Source organism: Lissotriton helveticus, chromosome 1_1 (assembly GCF_964261635.1).
Source record: "Lissotriton helveticus chromosome 1_1, aLisHel1.1, whole genome shotgun sequence".
In the NCBI taxonomy this organism is placed as follows: Eukaryota; Metazoa; Chordata; class Amphibia; order Caudata; family Salamandridae; genus Lissotriton; species Lissotriton helveticus.
The window spans coordinates 338969903-338988553 of record NC_136057.1 but is presented as its reverse complement, the minus strand read 5'-3'; the positions used below and the strand labels follow the sequence as shown (position 1 = coordinate 338988553).

The 18651-nt window shown below is 47.2% G+C and overlaps 1 protein-coding gene across 1 annotated transcript in view; it reads right to left on the bottom strand.

Annotated features, from left to right (window-relative positions):
* The window catches only part of TMEM213 (transmembrane protein 213), a 147951-nt gene that overhangs the window by 7368 nt on the left and 121932 nt on the right, over positions 1 to 18651 (bottom strand). The gene's annotated exons all lie outside the window — the stretch shown is intronic.

Below are 18651 nucleotides of genomic sequence, written 5' to 3'. Positions count from 1 at the left end.
GATTTTTAACAAAGGGGATCTCCCTCTTCATAATCATATTGCATCTGGTGAATAACTCAGATGTTCTGAGAGATTAGCAATACATTTTATATGCTGAAAACAAGGTATGGTATGGGCGAGGTCGCATCCAAGGCAAATCTGTATGATCTTTCAGTTTAGAGTGATATGGGGATTTGACCAGACAGGCAACCAGAGTAACATTGGAGCCAGTGTTATGAAATCTTCTATGTACACCAGCCCCAATTCCTCGTGCGGGAAGTAGTTGGGGCTGCTGAGAGGTAACCCCATGAGAGGCCTACATAAATGTTTTTTTCTTCCCCTTGGATGCTACTTGTAGCATGAGAGTCCCAAAACCCTGCCCCAAAAGTTTATATTGGTAAACACCTCAGTTTATAAATTTCAACCAAGGGCATAATAGGCATGTAACTAATGTTTTGAGTGAAGTTGAAAAGAATACCAACTGATTGAACTTTATTTAATTAAATATGCACGGGAGACAAGAGCTTGAGGAGTCGAAGATTACACCCAGGTATGAAAATTGGTTAATCCCTCTCTATTCTCTTACCTTTGATACTAAATTCCTCGTGCGGGAAGTAGTTGGGGCTGCTGAGAGGTAACCCCATGAGAGGCCTACATAAATGTTTTTTTCTTCCCCTTGGATGCTACTTGTAGCATGAGAGTCCCAAAACCCTGCCCCAAAAGTTTATATTGGTAAACACCTCAGTTTATAAATTTCAACCAAGGGCATAATAGGCATGTAACTAATGTTTTGAGTGAAGTTGAAAAGAATACCAACTGATTGAACTTTATTTAATTAAATATGCACGGGAGACAAGAGCTTGAGGAGTCGAAGATTACACCCAGGTATGAAAATTGGTTAACCCCTCTCTATTTTCCTACGTTTGATACTAAAGACTATTGATTTGCAACTCTTTGGGCCACAAGCCATGTAAAAGTTCTTCACTAAATTGGTATCAAGGATGAGATTATCCATGAATTCCACAAATTTATCGATAGGGACCTTTAGTTCCTGAGGGGTCAGGGGCATTAGCACCGTATCTTCAGCGTACAATGAGTCTGTATAAAGGTGGAGGTTACCTTTTGCATATGTTATCCATGTGCGATGGGAAAAGGGAAAAGATTATTTTTGTACAACAAGAACAATATGGGTGTCAGTAAGGGCTTCATTACTCTTCTGAGACCCCTTAGTTAAGGGAGAAAGACAGTGTAGATTGACACCCTTCCCCAACTCTCTCAGGAGCTGAGAAGCCTGTATAAAGAGCACAGAGGAACTCAACTATAGTTAAGTCCATACCCCTATCAGTGAGCAGACCCCAGAGTTTTGACTTGTTCACTTGATCGAAATCGGAGCTAAAATCCATGAACGCAACAGTGTATTTGATAATTACCATATGGAGACTCCAAGCCCTTTTCTGAACCCATATTGTACCATAGGTCCATAGCAGTGTGGATCCTGTCTTTGTCTTTTTTAAATACAGGTACTATTACTGCAGTGTGCCATGAAGAGGGTAGTTTGGTCCTGCAAACCTAGTTTAAAGCATTGTTGATTATAGGGGCCCAAAATCGATGTTAATTTTAAATATGCCCATAGGGACCCCGTCGGGGCTGGGGGCCTTTCCAGTTGGTCTTTTAGAGATTGCAGTAGCAACCTCATGTACCTCAAACCTAATAGCAACTGCTAGTGGACCTCAGCTTCCCTTGGATTCTGCTCACCAGATCAGTCAAGGGTGGATAGTGCGCTGAACAGTGCTTTATTTGTAAAGCACCACTCAGACACCTGCAGCTGGTGCTATAAAATGTCAGAGCACAAATAGCAAGGGTGGACAGTCCCAAATCTACCTCAGGCCTTTTTAATTCGCTGCCTGTCACTCCCTCCAACGTTATCTCACTTTTAAAAGATGTCTGCTTTCTCCCTTGGTGACAAAACTTTTGTGTTGCTTTTCCTCAGTCTTTTCTTTTTGTTTGATTTTCTCTCTGTTGGCCTCGGCAAATGTCTGATGTGGCGAAATAAGTGCCTGTGCCACCCACTGCCAATCACAGACTCAAACTAAGCACTGGTGTTGAAATGTGAAAACCATTGGTCTGCCCAGATAGTATTAATAAAACTAAGTATGCAGGTCTTAAAGCAATAATCCTTGCTATGACGGCAAGACTGGATTGGGGTTTCCTAGGGTTCTTCCCTTGATGCGAATTTCCTCTTTTTTCGGCTAGTTTTATATAAGGCCCGACACCTCATTATATCCTCCCTGACTCCAGGGTTCATGCTCAAGGCCTTAGCTAAGGACTTGTTAGCTTCCCTACAGGCCCTGTCTAACAAGCCCAGTGTGTTTGGTTGGTCTTCTATCTGGGGACAAGAGTGAATTCCTAATGCAACATCCCAAATTAACAAAAGCATTAATAATTTTTCTACTGAGCAGGTATCATCTAACAAATGCTCATTGACTAGAGTTAGGTTTTTACTTACAATGGTATCAACAAGCACTGGCATAGCCAATAGTTCTCGCCTTTGGGACCTTATAAGTGGTTAGTCATGCAGTACATTATCCTGGGTGCTTTCCAGCCATGGATTGAAGCATTATCAGGCTTATCTGCACCACTTTGCATCTTGTGCAATAGCTCATTGGACGCCATGGAAAAGAAAATAACGATGGACTTTTTAGATGGGAGGTCTAACTAAAACAAATAAAAATGGTCTGATTAAGATTCCCATCGGCTCCCTTCTTGTTTCAGCAGAAGGATACATTTGCGTTACCAAAGGACAAATTCATTTTTGGTAGCCACTGAGAGATTAAGTGCTTTTCCCAGAATCACAGGATGTTGAGGCAACGCTGTAACTCGAACCTGGTTCCCCGGGACCAAAGCTGGCAGCTCTGTCAGTTAGGCCTCTTCCTCTGCCACCGAGCATGAAGAGGTTTGAAGGGAAAACTGCACTATACTATTCAGAAGGAAAGTTGGCATTAGATTTGTATGCCGGGCCAGAATATGCATTTACAAACTAACGCCAAGAAGAGCTTGTGAGAGGAGTAGAATGAGTGACAACGTCAGGAGTTGTGCTGTGGTCTAACAATCATTCTCTTGCTGCGATGACATCACGGAAAAAACGGCCGGGTCACAGAGTGGCAACATATGAATGCGAGGACCAAGACAATGTTCCACGCTCTATAAAACGTCATCACCTCCTTAAGTAAAGGAGGATATCAAGAAAGAAAGCATTTGCATCACAGGACCACAGTTAACAAGTAAACAGCGTGGTGTTATAACAGCGTCACCCATGCAAACAGCTCCCTCCCATACCCTTTAATTTTTATTTAAGTCAAGTTACTTAAATACGCGTACCTACAATGTTAGGCATGTGTCGTGTACACAATAGCTAATAGCTGACGTTATACAACATATAAGTGGGGAAACACAAAGAGACAGAAAAGACAAAAAGACTGCAAGTGTTGCGCGCGCACTGCAACACATATACTCAGAGAGACCTTGGGTGGAAACACAAAGAGAAAGACATGAAGACCGCAAGTAGTGCGCGCGCACTATAAGGAATGTAAGGAATGCAGCAGACAGCATGCGAGCTGCTACTCGCTCCCGCAAGCCAAATGGTGTGGGAGCGAGCATTTGCTAGAGAGGTGGGACATGAGCCTGCATTTAGCCAATTGCAGGCTACAAAAAATGATTAGTATCTATGTTATGTTATGCTATTTGTTCTTTTATAGCACACGAATCACCCTGGGGCATCTCGGCGCTGCCTAGAGACACATCACTGGTTGCGAGGGCCTGAGCTATGGTAATCTAATACAGGAAAGCCTTTAGGTGTTTCCTGAAGGTTCCATAAGATGGAATGTCCCTCAGGGCCGTAGGCAAGCTATTCCAGTACTTGGGCGCAAGATAGGAAAAGGCTTTGCCACCTGTACGTTTAAGACGTATAAGAGGGACCTGGAGCAAATGCAGGGAGACAGATCTTAGATTACGGCCTGGAATGTGTTTTTTCAGTTTCTTTTGTAAATAATACAGGCCTCGTCCGTTTAACACTTTGAATGACCGACAGCAGATTTTAAAGATAGGTCTTTTTTTTACCGGTATCCAATGCAGGTCTTTCAGCAGAGGTAGGGAAGGGTAGCCTGCTGGCATGTTTAAGATCATTCTAGAAGCGGTGTTTTGGATGACCTGTAATTTGTTTAGTAATGTTACAGCCACCTCGGCCAGCAAGGCATTTCCGTAGTCCAAGCGGCTGATCACCATCGCTTGGACCAGCATTCTACGATGGGCAGTCGGTATATAAGGAAGGATTTTTCGAAGCAAACGTAAGCTGTAGTAGTAGGAGCTTGTGGTAGCTGCTACATGTTCTTTCATTGACAGCGATTGGTCCAGCTTTACGCCCACAACAAGGTCTCTATTGGAGAAATTATAACCATCCACGGTACAACTCCACTACATAACACTCACAACAGGTAACCTAATGGTTTGAATACTGGAATGTAAATCTCAGTGTGCATAAAACAACTCCATAAATTGTATAAAGGATTGGGCATTTGCTTTTTAAAGACGAGAACCCTCACTCGCCACTTGGGTGACATGCTTTATCATTGGGTTCCCTCTTGCACACAGTGCCCGCAAGGTGCACTGTGTGGGCTACAGCTCTCCCTCAGGAAAGGAGCGTGAGGTGTTCTTCACTCCACTGTTAAAAATGAGTGAGGGGCAGAGTGCAAAAATGATATCGAAAACTGTATTAAAACCATCTCATCTAGGGAAAATAATTGTAATCAGTATCCCCAATGGATGAAGTTAAAAACGGTGTAACGATAGGGGTAAGGATGTTCCCTATCAGACTAGGTCAATATGTTTCTGCCAGGTGACCAAACGTTTTCGGCATTCTTCAGGACCATTGTCTTGTCACTCTGCTAAATATAGTGCTAAACAAAAACCATACTTATGTGAATGTTGTCCGGAACAACTTCAGTCTGGTCTGCTCACAATAGCAGATACATATTCTCCCTCTACCTTACATAGGTCCTTTATCTATATGCGGGTACCAATTTGCCCATCATAACAGCTTCATAGATATCGGCCAAAGGCTGGTTTTGTTTGTTTTGGTATGGTTATGTTCTAGGATCGCAGTTATGATGGGCGAATTGGTACCCGCATATAGATAAAGGACCTATGTATGGTAGAGGGAATGGTGAGTAGGGGTTCTCGTCTTTAAAAAGCAAATGCCCAATCCTTTATCCAATTTATGGAGTTGTTTTATGCACATTGAGATTTACATTCCAGTATTCAAACCATTAGGTTACCTGTTGTGAGTTACGAAAAATGATTGACACAGGCAACAACCAACCTAATACGCGGGGAAGTCCTAGCCAAACGGAGAAGTTTGGAGGGCTCACAAGAAGCCTCCCATAGAGCAGCGCATGTGCGCTGCGCTAGGGTCGGCCTAAAAAAACCAAATGAATTCCCACACTTTTCTACTGCAGTCTGAGGCCCTTGTCCTTGAGTGTGACAACCATTGCTTTCTTCTTTTTTTTAACAAACCTTTTTATTGACATTTGATAGATAACTTCAAATCTAGAAACATTGCACTGTTATAGACCATAAAAGAACTTCCTGTGTCGTCGTCCAACCATTGCTCTCTTAGACGTTGGCCCTAGTTCCCTCTAACTGAACGTAACTATTCATAGCTTTAGAGACAAACTCATTATCTATGACAGTCCCTCTGTCCCACCCAGGTATCTAATTGTTTATCCAGCTCACCTACAAATTCGGATCCATTACACAAATCAAAATCTAGCAAACACTCAGTCAAGTTCCACTCGCATCCATTTTTAAGCAAGGCTATCCAGTGGACCCTGCTAGGATGGAGTCGGTGAATGTAGGACTGTTACAAATTTCGCATTAAAACTTTCCTCTAAAATTATGTCAAAATGCTGTTGGATGGTGCTACATCTATTTCAAAGGCTCTTAAGGGCTGAGAATAAGATTTCAGTGCACATATCTATAATTTAGAGCATACTTCATCATAAAAATTAAGTAGATAAAGTTATAGTGCCTAGAACAAATGACCCAGAAAATGTGTTTCTACAGATGGTAAAAAGTTATGGGCACAACCATGAGGTTCAGGGTACCTTTATATAGAGTCATGAGGCTGCCCCTAGGGTGACCAGAAGAAGACAGAGAGGTTAGCATTGCATTGAATGGCATGGTTATTGAACTCAGGGATCATGTCTCCTGTAACATGATGATCTCATATTTTTGATGAATAGTTTCAAATCCTTCTCAGCTATCTTAGTTGCAGTGCCAGAGATGCTCCAGCAAATGATTTGGAGGTTCAATGGGTCATGGCTCCCATCAGCGTGTTCAGTGAGGATTGAAGCTCCACTTAGAAGTGGGCAAGATCTATTCGATCAGCCTCAACTTTTTGATCTTGTTGCCCCTCATGTCAATCAATCTGATTTGGTTCTGTCGGGGACTGAAAACGGTTAAAAATAAACTGGGATGGGATCTGCTGACAGGAGTGTAGGCTGTGTTTGTCTTCTAGGGTGCTGCTAGTTCAGGGCTGGCTGCAGGTGACTATAAAAAAACGTAACTTTAGTATCCTAATGCAATCGTTTGGTTTGGCCTCGGGAAGGCCTGTAGTAGCAGGCTTCTGGATAAAGCGAGCTGTTAAAGGTTATGACAAAACTGTCTCCCTTAAAGCTCTTTGTCAAGTCGCCAACGCCGGCCGCTCGCCTCACAAACAGTGTATTATTATCATTTATGATATTAAAACGGGTGTGTAGAGAGTGCCAATGGCAAACCTTGTTCTTGAGTTGGGATGTCAATTCTGTGGCCCCTGATGGCAACACCGGACTATTGGCCAATGCTAGCACGTATGGCAAGCTTCTGGTGTAATCGAATCAGAGTCGAGGTGCAGAAGGGCCAAACCAAATATGGGCCCTTGATGCTAAGGGATTGTTGTCAGAATAACCCTTCTGACCATGTATAGCCACTTGAGGAGCTGCTCTATTTACTCCTTTGATTACATACTGCTGCAGGTATATCCTTGGGTTGGACTGGAGAGGCATGAACTGGGATAGGTTCTAAATGAAGTGCTTGCCTAAGAGCTGGATCTATGTGTACACCAGGGTTAGGCTCCCCGCCTATAGAAGAGGGGTTCAAAAGGTTTGCTGTAACTAAACCAATAGATTTTTCTAAGGCGTGAAGCTATTTAAAAAATAGCTCAGGCAGCTTTCAGTCAAAGATTTAAAACTAGCACAAAATGTATCCCATGTGGGAACATTTTCCCCTATCCCTGTTGTCTCGAAGGGATGATCCTTCAAAAGATGAGCCTCACTGCTGGTTGGTATGGTTCCTTGAGCTCCTTTTTTTCTTTTTTTCCATGGACCCAGGTGGTTGAGATGAGAAAGTGTCCAAATTTGCAGCTTCAACTAAAAAGGCACAAGTCCGAGCCCAGTCCCAAAGTCAAACGTTCCTCCTCCAGGGGGGTGCAAGCTATATCCTCAGGTTGCAACAGAGCATGCATGTTGAACTGTTTAAGTCACTAGAAAAGTGTCTTTCCACCAGAGAGCTTATCTTTGAAATATCCCAAAAGCCCTTTCCAAAAAGGCATCAATACTGCTGGTTTTAGGCTCAGAGATTGTTTTGTTACTGCAGCCTAATTTGCATTTCCCTAGACAAGTGTTACGAGAATGTCACTGAGTAGCACACACAAGAGCCATCAATCTGCATCAATCAAACAATGTTCTTTCACGATGAGTGAAGGACCAAGGACAGCATATCAATATGGGGGACAAAATGCCAATAGGTTTTTAGCAAGATAGTCAATAGAGAGTTAAAAGTTCTACCTGATTTCAAGGCTAGACCCAAGGGGGAGCCCAATCCAGCCTACTCAGGGCAATGACAGGCCTGCCCATGGCCCAGGCTTTGCTGCTGGCGTTTTTGGTGCAACACTCGATCGTCGGACCTTTTCCCATAAATTTATGAAATTATTTGAATTTTTTGCTCTCTGGGGATTGTCTACGTAATCGTTGGATGACTGAGTTGGCCACTTTTTATCAAAGTTCTTATTTGGAAGGTTTGCCTATTTGTGGCTACTCTGCATTCTGCCAGGTTCCCTGTTGCATTACAATTGGTACAACAGGTGAAGAATTTCTCTGCGTGTAGAAAGACTGCCAAGAAAATCCATCAAGTGGTCGTTTCCGCTCCTGAAACTAATATGTCCTGATGATGACCCTTAAAGAAATTTTGGGTTGAAACACCATCGACGCATTGTACATGGCATAAATCAGAGATCACATCATTTGTCTATTGTGTAATGTGTATATTTTGATTTGTTTATTATTCTCTGCCACTGTTCTTTGATTTTATATGTTTTTTTTAATGTAGTAATTGTTTGAGTGCCCTTGTTTTAATCTAATTACATTAAATATTTTTGAGCACTGATTTATGTAAGGTTTTTTGTGACATTGTGACACTCATAGGCTTTTTTCCTTTTAATTTTTCTTATTCTTCGGGTGGGTTTGTTTCCCTTTTTTACTATATTGCTCCAGAACCATTGTTTGGAATATATTGGTTGTTACCCCTGGTTCTTGTTCTTGGGTCGCCCTTGTGGTTAGTTATTCAGGCTTTGGCCTGGGCATGGCCCGTGTGTGCCCAGCAGAGCTGAGTAACCTCTCATCCTATGTAGTGCATAGGCAGTAGAGAAAAGAAGTACTAGGCAAAGGCATCCATGATTGTAAGACTACCTTCCCAATGCTCAGCACTTTAATAACGCAGCAATCCTGTGGTGAGTTTTTAAAGTGAATAGTGTGCAAATTAACATGGATACTGTCTTTCCAGCTGAATCAGTATACTGTGGCGTTATTTCCCAAGGTGTGTCATCGTATAACTGGTCTTTTTCTCTCTTTGCCTTTGAGCCGTGGCACAGTGGGAACAGAGTAGTGGAAAAGCAGTGTTTGGGAATGAAGCTCAGACTACAACCCAGTGTTTCTTCCATGTCTCTTATGATCTTGTGCTTGATTTAATTCAATTTGCTGACATTGTTAATTTGTATTGATATAGTGCATTCTGGATTATAATTAAGACTTTCTGTTTTCCGTTTTTAAGGATTTTTAAAGATAAATACAGACAGAAATCAATGTGCTTTCTGTCTGTATTTATTTTTAAAAGTGGATAAATACAGAAAATTGTGCTTCTTTTAAGTGACTCTCCGTGCTTTCTTTCATGAATTATAGGCCAGCAACTGAGCAGATGGACAGCATAGGAAATTTAAAAACAGGAGAAAATGTCTTTATATAAGAGCATATGTCAACATACATGTATGGTATAATGCTAGTATTTACAAGTGGATGTATTGTAATGTAAAATGTGATAGTTTAAATAGCTGAAATACGACAGACATCAAATTATGAGTGCGCATCTAGTAGTTAAATGAATATGGAAATTTACAGTTTTTCAACTTCATTTATACGCAAAACACAAAATAAATATCATCATCAAAGCTTTATTTCGATATACAAGATATCATAAAAGCACATACAAAACATAAAAGCCACAATTCATAAATGTTAAATTTTACAAATTAGGGCACAATAAAAACATTCGTATTACAATAAATAGTTTAAAAGGCATATTAAACATTAGCAGCTTTGTGAATATTAAAAATTATGCTAACACTAGGGTCATCTCACAGCCTTTAATCTAATCAGCCAAGCCCAGCTCAGAAATTTGGCGACCCCACACACTAAGCTTGTGCTAGTGTCAGCCTTGAGTATTCTGAGTGCGGAGGAATGATCCCTGGTTCCTAGCAATAAACACACTGGTTTAAGCCATTTCTTTCTGGGTTTTACATAGGCTGGGCATACAAAGAAGACGTGAGCGATACTTTCAATGACACCTTCACAAATTGGACAATCAGGTGAGGTTTGGTACGGGGGCTTCCACTTACAGGTATACTCGTGGAGGGGGAGGTTTCCCAACCTGAACTGGATAAATAAAGATCTATCTCGCGGTTTCTTGATAAAATCCAGGTAAGGCTCCAAACGAGGCTTAAGTTTGTGCTGTTTAAACGCTTCAGTCAACCTTCCTTGGGCTGGGTCCCTTAGATCTTGTTCATCAACCCAATTCCAGTAAACTCGCTTAGTTTCGGCCTTGGATAAATGAACTCCGAGCTCCCAATCAATTGGCAAGCCAGTTTCGTGTAGAAACTTCTTTATATTGCGGATCCAATTAATTTTATGGGCGCCATTAAGATTCATAACCATCTAAGTACTTTGAGAGCTCTGGGGTCCGCCATAACCTAGCCCAGTATAAAAGAGGCCGTAGCCTGGCTAGGTTATTAATGGAATGACGACCCAGATCACTCAATAATGGTTTTATCGGGGTGCCCCTTGGGAGGGATACCAGCTCCCTGAGGAACTTATTCTCAGAGGCGATCAAGCTGTTGACACAATCGAAGCCCCATAACTCTGCACCATAGTGGGCGCTGCCCACAGCTTTTGCAGCGTAAATATCCAAGGCAGGAGCAATGGGCTTGGAGATGGACATACGATGTTCTCGCCCTAGTGCACCAACCACCCTTCTATGATTTAAGACCATTTTATCAATGTGAGGCTGCCACTTTAAGTTTTGTGAAATCCTAATTCCCAGGTAGTCAAATTCTTTTACCCGCTACAGTGGTTCTCCATCGAGAGAGATGGTAGATCTGGAGGACTTACCTGGGTTAAAGTAAAGGAGCTTAGTTTTCAAGGTATTTATGACAAGGCCCCTAAGCTTGCAAAACCTACAAAAGCAGTTCAACAATTTTTGCAGACCCACGGGGGTTTTTGAAACCAACAACTTGTCGTCTGCAAAAAGCAAGGTGGGCACTTTATCGCCCGCCAAAACCGGGGCATCTGCGTGTATTTCAAGCAAAAAAGAGACCACACCATTCACAAAAAACGAAAAAAGTGTTGGGGCTAACATGCAGCCCTGGCGTACCCCTCGGTTCACAGGTATTCTATCAGTTTTTTTGGCCTTGGCATCCCCATCTAATACGGGCATAGGTGCCGTCATGCATGCGGGCCAAAAGATTTAGGATTGGTAGAGGGATCCCCATCTCTTCCAGGATTAACCACAAGCGGTCTCGGGGAACCAGGTCAAAGGCAGTCTTTAAGTCAATAAATGCCAAATAAAGACCGCCTTTGCCAATGGTAACCACCTTCCAGTGGAGGAGTAACAACCTAAATGCTTGGTCAACTGTGCCCGTGCATGCCTTAAAGCCTGCCTGAAAAGGAGAGATGATGTTATTCTCCTCTACCCACAAAAGGATCCTCTCCAGGAGGACCCTGCCAACCAATTTCTGCCCAGCGTCTATAAGACTAATAAATATGGATAAATGCAGATAAGATGCCCAAAAAGGAAATATGGATGAATACAGATGGAAATGTTAAAAAAATAAATACCATAAAACCGGGAGTCCTAATTATAATATTGCATTAAGTACAATCATGAATCCTATACGTATGCTTAAAACCTTCATTGTTAATCTGGACCAGTAAATTAAAATTGTGTTTTTTGCGTGTGTTTTTATAGATATTTGTAGTCCACCATCACCGCAGTGCATGTGAGACCCAAGAAATCTTTGTAGGACTACACTGAACAGGACCAGTCACTGGACACTGCACAGCAGAACAGAGTCAGCGGTTCACAAAGGGGCTGTGAGTACTAAACTCTTTTAACTTTGAGCTTTGGGGGCGTGGTCTGAGGCGTCAAGATGGCGGTCGCACTCTGAGAGTGCTCCGGACCCCCTCCGTCATCCACCTCATATCCAACGCTGCCAGCATACACTCAGTCCCTCTACTTACCAGTCTGCTGTCCCCCGGTGTCCTCGGAGGGCCGCCGTGAGTCTCCCATCTTCTCGCGGAGCCCTTTGCTGTCTGCGGCCTGGCTCACCTAAAATGGCGGCCCTCATGCCCCGCGGTCTGAGGCCCGGACGCTCGAGCCCCGGTGCTTTTCGTTCCTGTGGCTGGCGGAGGAGACGGACCTGTGGGGCTGCCTCTCGCCCTGTGTCTGCGGCTGGCGGAGGGAGCTGGAGGCCTGCGGGAAGTGTAGACTCCCAAGACCCCAGGTGCCCTGAGCCCGCGTGCGAGGTGGGTGACCCAACAAGCCGGCCCGGAACTGTGGGGGCGATTGCCGGTCCAGGGAAGGCGTCGGCTGATTCCGGCGACCCGCAGAGCAGACCGGATGGTGAGGAGCGCCCGGGGGGGAGGTGCGGCCGGGGCCTCCGCTGTATGCGCTGAGGCCTGGGACTTGCCTTGTCTGCGCGCACCCCCAATGGGGAGACCCCCCAGCTCTGGCGCTGTCCTGGTGATTCATCCTGAGGGGAGCTGCGGATCACCAGAGGGCCAGGGTGTTGTGGGTTTTGAGAACTGTCTTCTTTTGTGGGTAGTGAGATCATCACACCCCCCGCCGAATTGGGCTGGATTGCGGCCGAGACCCTGAGATGGTGACCATCTTGCCTTACACACGAGTGGTCGCTCCACTCGCCTCCTCCTCACCTGATACTTCTGGTATCGTAGCGCTTAACTCAGCATTTGCAATTTAGACCGCTAGCGCGCACCTCTGGGCATTATCTTTGGCTGTGCATTATTTTGTATTACTTATCATAGCGCCTTGACTCTGTGTATTTGGCTGTGCTTTATTTTGTATTACTCATCATAGCGCTTTGACTCTGTGTATTAGGCTGCGCATTATTTTGCATTGTTTTGACTATTATCATAGCGCTTTGACTCTGCGCTTCAATCCGCTTCCACTGCGGCTGTATCTTTAACTATATCTCGCCCTCATAGCGCCCCATTGCTCCCACTGCCTGTGCCCCAATCTCGCCCTGCCTTGCAGCATTTGTTGTTGTTGCTGCCATTTTGTTTGTTGACCCGAGCCCTCCCTCCACCTCGCTCCCGCCTCCCAGCTGCCCCTCCCACCCACTGGAGCTACAGGCCGTCCTCACCCTCACGAAGAGCTGTGACCATCTTGCCTTACACACGAGTGGTCGCTCCCCTCGCCTCTTCTTCACCTGATACTTCTGGTATCGTAGCGCTTAACTCAGCATTTGCAATTTAGACCGCTAGCGCGCACCTCTGGGCATTATCTTTGGCTGTGCATTATTTTGTATTACTTATCATAGCGCCTTGACTCTGTGTATTTGGCTGTGCTTTATTTTGTATTACTCATCATAGCGCTTTGACTCTGTGTATTAGGCTGCGCATTATTTTGCATTGTTTTGACTATTATCATAGCGCTTTGACTCTGCGCTTCAATCCGCTTTCACTGCGGCTGTATCTTTAACTATATCTCGCCCTCATAGCGCCCCATTGCTCCCACTGCCTGTGCCCCAATCTCGCCCTGCCTTGCAGCGTTTGTTGTTGTTGCTGCCATTTTGTTTGTTGACCCGAGCCCTCCCTCCACCTCGCTCCCGCCTCCCAGCTGCCCCTCCCACCCACTGGAGCTACAGGCCGTCCTCACCCTCACGAAGAGCTGTGACCATCTTGCCTTACACACGAGTGGTTGCTCCCCTCGCCTCTTCTTCACTTGATACTTCTGGTATCGTAGCGCTTAACTCAGCATTTGCAATTTAGACCGCTAGCGCGCACCTCTGGGCATTATCTTTGGCTGTGCATTATTTTGTATTACTTATCATAGCGCCTCAACTCTGTGTATTTGGCTGTGCTTTATTTTGTATTACTCATCATAGCGCTTTGACTCTGTGTATTAGGCTGCGCATTATTTTGCATTGTTTTGACTATTATCATAGCGCTTTGACTCTGCGCTTCAATCCGCTTCCACTGCGGCTGTATCTTTAACTATATCTCGCCCTCATAGCGCCCCATTGCTCCCACTGCCTGTGCCCCAATCTCGCCCTGCCTTGCAGCGTTTGTTGTTGCTGCTGCCATTTTGTTTGTTGACCCGAGCCCTCCCTCCACCTCGCTCCATCCTCCCAGCTGCCCCTCCCATGCTCCGCCCCCTCCACTATCCATTTATGACAGATGTCCCAATGTGCAGCGTCCATGCGCTGCGGCCGCGCCGAAGGTGCACCAAAGGTAAGCCCGTCTACGCCCGTCCACGCCTGGACCGCGCCCAGCGCCAGTCCCCCTGGTCCCCGCATCACCCACCCCTCCCGCATTACATACGACGCCTCCACCCTCTCAGCACTTAACCCCGACCGACTCCCTAACTGCACCCAAGCAGCACCAGGTCACACCCATGGACCCTTCACCTGTCACTCCTGCAAATTCACCTGCATCAAGACCCACACCAAACCCACAAACACCAAACAGAGATCCAATACCAACCACCTTAAATGCATCCTTCTCAACACCCGCTCGGTTCATAAACACGCCATCGACCTTCGGAATCTACTCGACACCATTTCTCCGGACATCGCCTTCCTAACAGAAACCTGGATGAATGCCTCTTCAGCTCCAGACATCACCATAGCCATCCCGGACGGCTACAAGATCATCCGCAAGGACCGCACCATCCAAACAGGAGGAGGCATCGCCATCGTCCACGAGAACACCATCCGCGTCACAACCAGTTCAGAAGACAACCTCGCTATCGCCGAACACCTTCACTTCCAGATCCACACCGACCCCAAGACCACACTCAGAGGCACCCTCCTTTAAAGGCCACCAGGACCCCGTACAAAATTCAACGAAGACATCACTGACTTCATCACCCCACACGCCCTCCCCTCGGAAGAATACATTCTACTGGGAGACCTCAATTTCCATCTGGAAAAGAGCAACGACAGCAACACTACCACTCTTCTGGACAATCTCGCCAACCTCGGACTCAAACAACTTGTTAACACCCCCACACACTATGCAGGACACACACTCGACCCTATCTTCACTTCCAGCAAGCATATCTCCTTCACGCACACCACACCCCTCCACTGGACGGACCACAGTTGCATCCACTTCATTTACAATAAGACCACGATCCACAACCACCCTCAACCAACTCTGCGAAGAAATTGGAACAAAATCACCATCGACCAGATCTCCACATCGCTTCTCCAAAATCCCCCGGCCTACTCAACGAACCCTAACCAAGCCGCCATCAACCTAACACAGTGGTTAACCCAAACCGCCGACAAACTAGCTCCCTTGAAAAAACATCAAATCAAGCAAGGCAGCAAGAACGCCCCCTGGTTCAACGATGACCTTAAGAAATCCAAGAAGCTCTGTCGTTCCCTTGAGAAAACTTGGAAAAAAGACCCAAACACTATCACTCAAGCCGCCTTCAAAAACGCCACCCGCAAACACCACCAACTAATCAGGACAGCCAAGAAATCAGCACTCAAAGACCGACTAGACAACAACGCCCACAACAGCAAGGAACTTTTCAAAATCATCAAAGAATTCACCAACCCCACCGCCAGCTCAAACGACATCACCCCCTCTCAAGTCCTCTGCGACTCCCTCGCCTCATTCTTCCATGACAAAATCGCCGACATTCATAACAGCTTTGACAACCAACCCGTAAACCAGTCCACCTCACTTACCCCCGAACCTGTACCTCCTCCGAATAACCTTTTCGACTGGAACCCAATCACCACAGAAGACACCATTCGTCTGATGAACTCCATCCACTCAGGATCCCCTACAGACCCATGCCCCCATCACATCTTCAACAAAGCAGACTCCATTATAGCACCCCATCTCCGAGACGTCATCAACTGCTCCCTCTACTCGCCCACATTCCCAGAAAGCTGGAAACACGCCGAACTCAGCGCCCTTCTGAAGAAACCCACAGCTGATCCCACCGAACTCAAAAATTACCGCCCCATCTCGCTCCTCCCATTCCCCGCCAAAGTCATTGAGAAAGCCATCAACAATCAGCTCGCCACCTTCCTCGAAACCAACAAATCACTCGACTCCTCACAGTCTGGCTTCCGAGCCAAACACAGCACCGAGACCGCCCTCATCGCAGCAACAGACGACATTCGAACACTACTGGACAACTGAGACACAGTCGCCCTCATCCTCCTTGACCTCTCTGCAGCCTTCGACACAGTTTGCCATAGCACCCTGATACAACGCCTCAGAAACATCGGAATTCAAGGAAAAGCATTGGACTGGGTCAGCTCGTTCCTCGCTGGAAGAACTCAGAGAGTCCGCCTCCCCCTTTTAAGTCAGAGGCCACCGAAGTCATCTGCGGCGTCCCACAAGGATCATCACTCGGCCCCACCCTCTTCAAAGTCTACAAGAGCCCCCTCGCAACCATCGCACGTCAACACAACCTCAACATCATCTCCTACGCTGATGACACTCAGCTGATCCTCTCATTCACCAAAGACCCAATCGCCGCCAAAACCAACCTACATGAAGGGATGAAAGAAGTAGCCGAATGGATGAAGCACAGTCGTCTAAAGCTGAACTCGGACAAAACGGAAGTCCTTATCTTAGGTGCACCCCCTTCCGCCTGGGACGACACCTGGTGGCCAACGGCCCTAGGAAAAGCCCCCATACCGACGGACCACGCACGGAACCTGGGCATCATCCTGGACTCCTCACTCTCGATGACCACACAAGTCAACGCCGTCTCATCATCATGCCTCAACATCCTACGCATGCTCAAAAAATCATTACGCTGGATCCCCACCGAAACAAGAAAAACGGTCACCCACGCATTGGTTACAAGCCGTCTGGACTACGGAAACACCCTTTACGCCGGCACCACCGCAAAACTGCAGAATAAACTCCAACGTATCCAAAATGCCTCAGCCAGACTCATACTAGACATACCCCGCACAGACCACATTTCTGCTCACCTGAAAGACCTTCACTGGCTCCCCATCAACAAGAGGATAACGTTCCGACTCCTCACCCACGCACACAAAGCCCTATACCAACTTGGTCCTGATTGTCTCAACACGCGCCTTTCCTTTTACACCCCCACCCGCCAGCTGCGTTCGTCCAACCAAGCCCTCGCCACTGTTCCGCGCATCCACAAAGCCACCATGGGGGGAAGATCCTTCTCCTACCTAGCGGCCAAAACCTGGAACTCCCTTCCCATCCACCTCCGCCTCACTCAAAACCACCTAGCCTTCAGAAAACAGCTTAAAACCTGGATATTCGATAAGTAAACCTCCCCCCCCTTCCTCAAGCGCCTTGAGACCCTCTGGGTATGTAGTGCGCTATATAAATTCTGACTTGACTTGACTTGAGATCCTAGGAGGGACGTCCACTGGGGGTCTGACTTCGCCACCTTGAAGATGCAGCGTGGAGGCCCAGGATCGCCCTGTACTTCCAACGGGCGGACTGAGCGGGTGGTCCCCGGGCTTACCATTGTGGAGGCTCCCCCTTACCTGCGGGCGGAGGGGTGACCTGTGACTTAGCGCAGGGGCAAGTCGGCCGTCGGGTTGGGTGGCGCCCACGCGTCCGGCCTCCCCCTCCCCCCTGAATATCTGAGGCCTGCGGCCAGGGCCGGCTGGAGTGGCACGGGGGAGATGAGGTCCCGGGGTTGCTGACGGGAACGCCACTACTGTTGGAGGCCGAGCCCCCTGGAGGGCAGCCCCCTTCCTTCAAGGCTGGTGAGCGGGAGGAGGGTTGGCCACCACATCGGGTGGCAGAGGCGACGGTCGGGGCACAGACGCTGTTGCCCCCCCTCCTGCCTCCCTACGCTGCTTCTTCGAAGATGTGGGCCGAACCCGTAGCACCCAGACCCCACTCCCCCAACACAAACAACAATGGACCAATTCACCAAGTCGGATCGAGACCCGGGTGGTGAGTCCCCGACTGCGCCTGGCCCCACCGGAGGTGATCTCGCCTCCATCCTGCAGGCGATAAGCACGTCACAGGCTTCAGTAGAGAGCAAGATTGGAGAGGTGAGGGTGGACGTGGCCCTAATCCGGCAGGATCTCCGTAACGCCACGGCTTGCATCACTGAAGCGGAGTCCCGTATCTCCACGGCCGAGGATGACGTGGGCGCCCTCAAGCTCCAGGTGGCCCGCCTTCAGACACAGACCTCAGAGTTGCACCGCAGAGCTGAAGATGCGGAGAACAGGGCGCGACGAAATAACTTGCGCCTCCTGGGCTTTCCGGAGGGAGTAGAGAAGGGGCACGCCGATACCTTCATTGAGGAATGGGTCCGTTCCGGGATGCCCAAGGAGAAACTCTCCCCCTGGTTCGTGGTGGAGCGGACCCACCGCTCTCTCGCTCCCAAGTCCCCTCCTGGTGCTCCCGCTTGTCTCATCATCCTTCGTATCTTCCACTTCCGAGATAGGGACGCGATTTTGACTGCGGCGAGGTAGCTGGGCCCGGTACACTTCCAGAATTCCAGAATCCTGGTCTTTCCGGACTACTCCAGGGAGGTGCAGACCCAGCGTCGGTCCTACGTTGAGGTCAAGCAAAAACTTAAGGTTATGGGACTCCGCTACGACCTCCTCTTTCCCGCGCGTCTTGAGGTGATCTTTCAAGATAAGTCATTCTTCTTCGACACCCCCCAAGCAGCATGGACCTGGCTTATGGAGGAGTGTCCCATCCTGCCTGGCGTGGCCTCACCCCACACCCGGAGACCATCAACGCACCTGCCGCAAGAGGCGCCCAGGGCCCAGAGGCGCCGGCCTGGGTCTCGAAGGCGAGGCAACCAACGGGA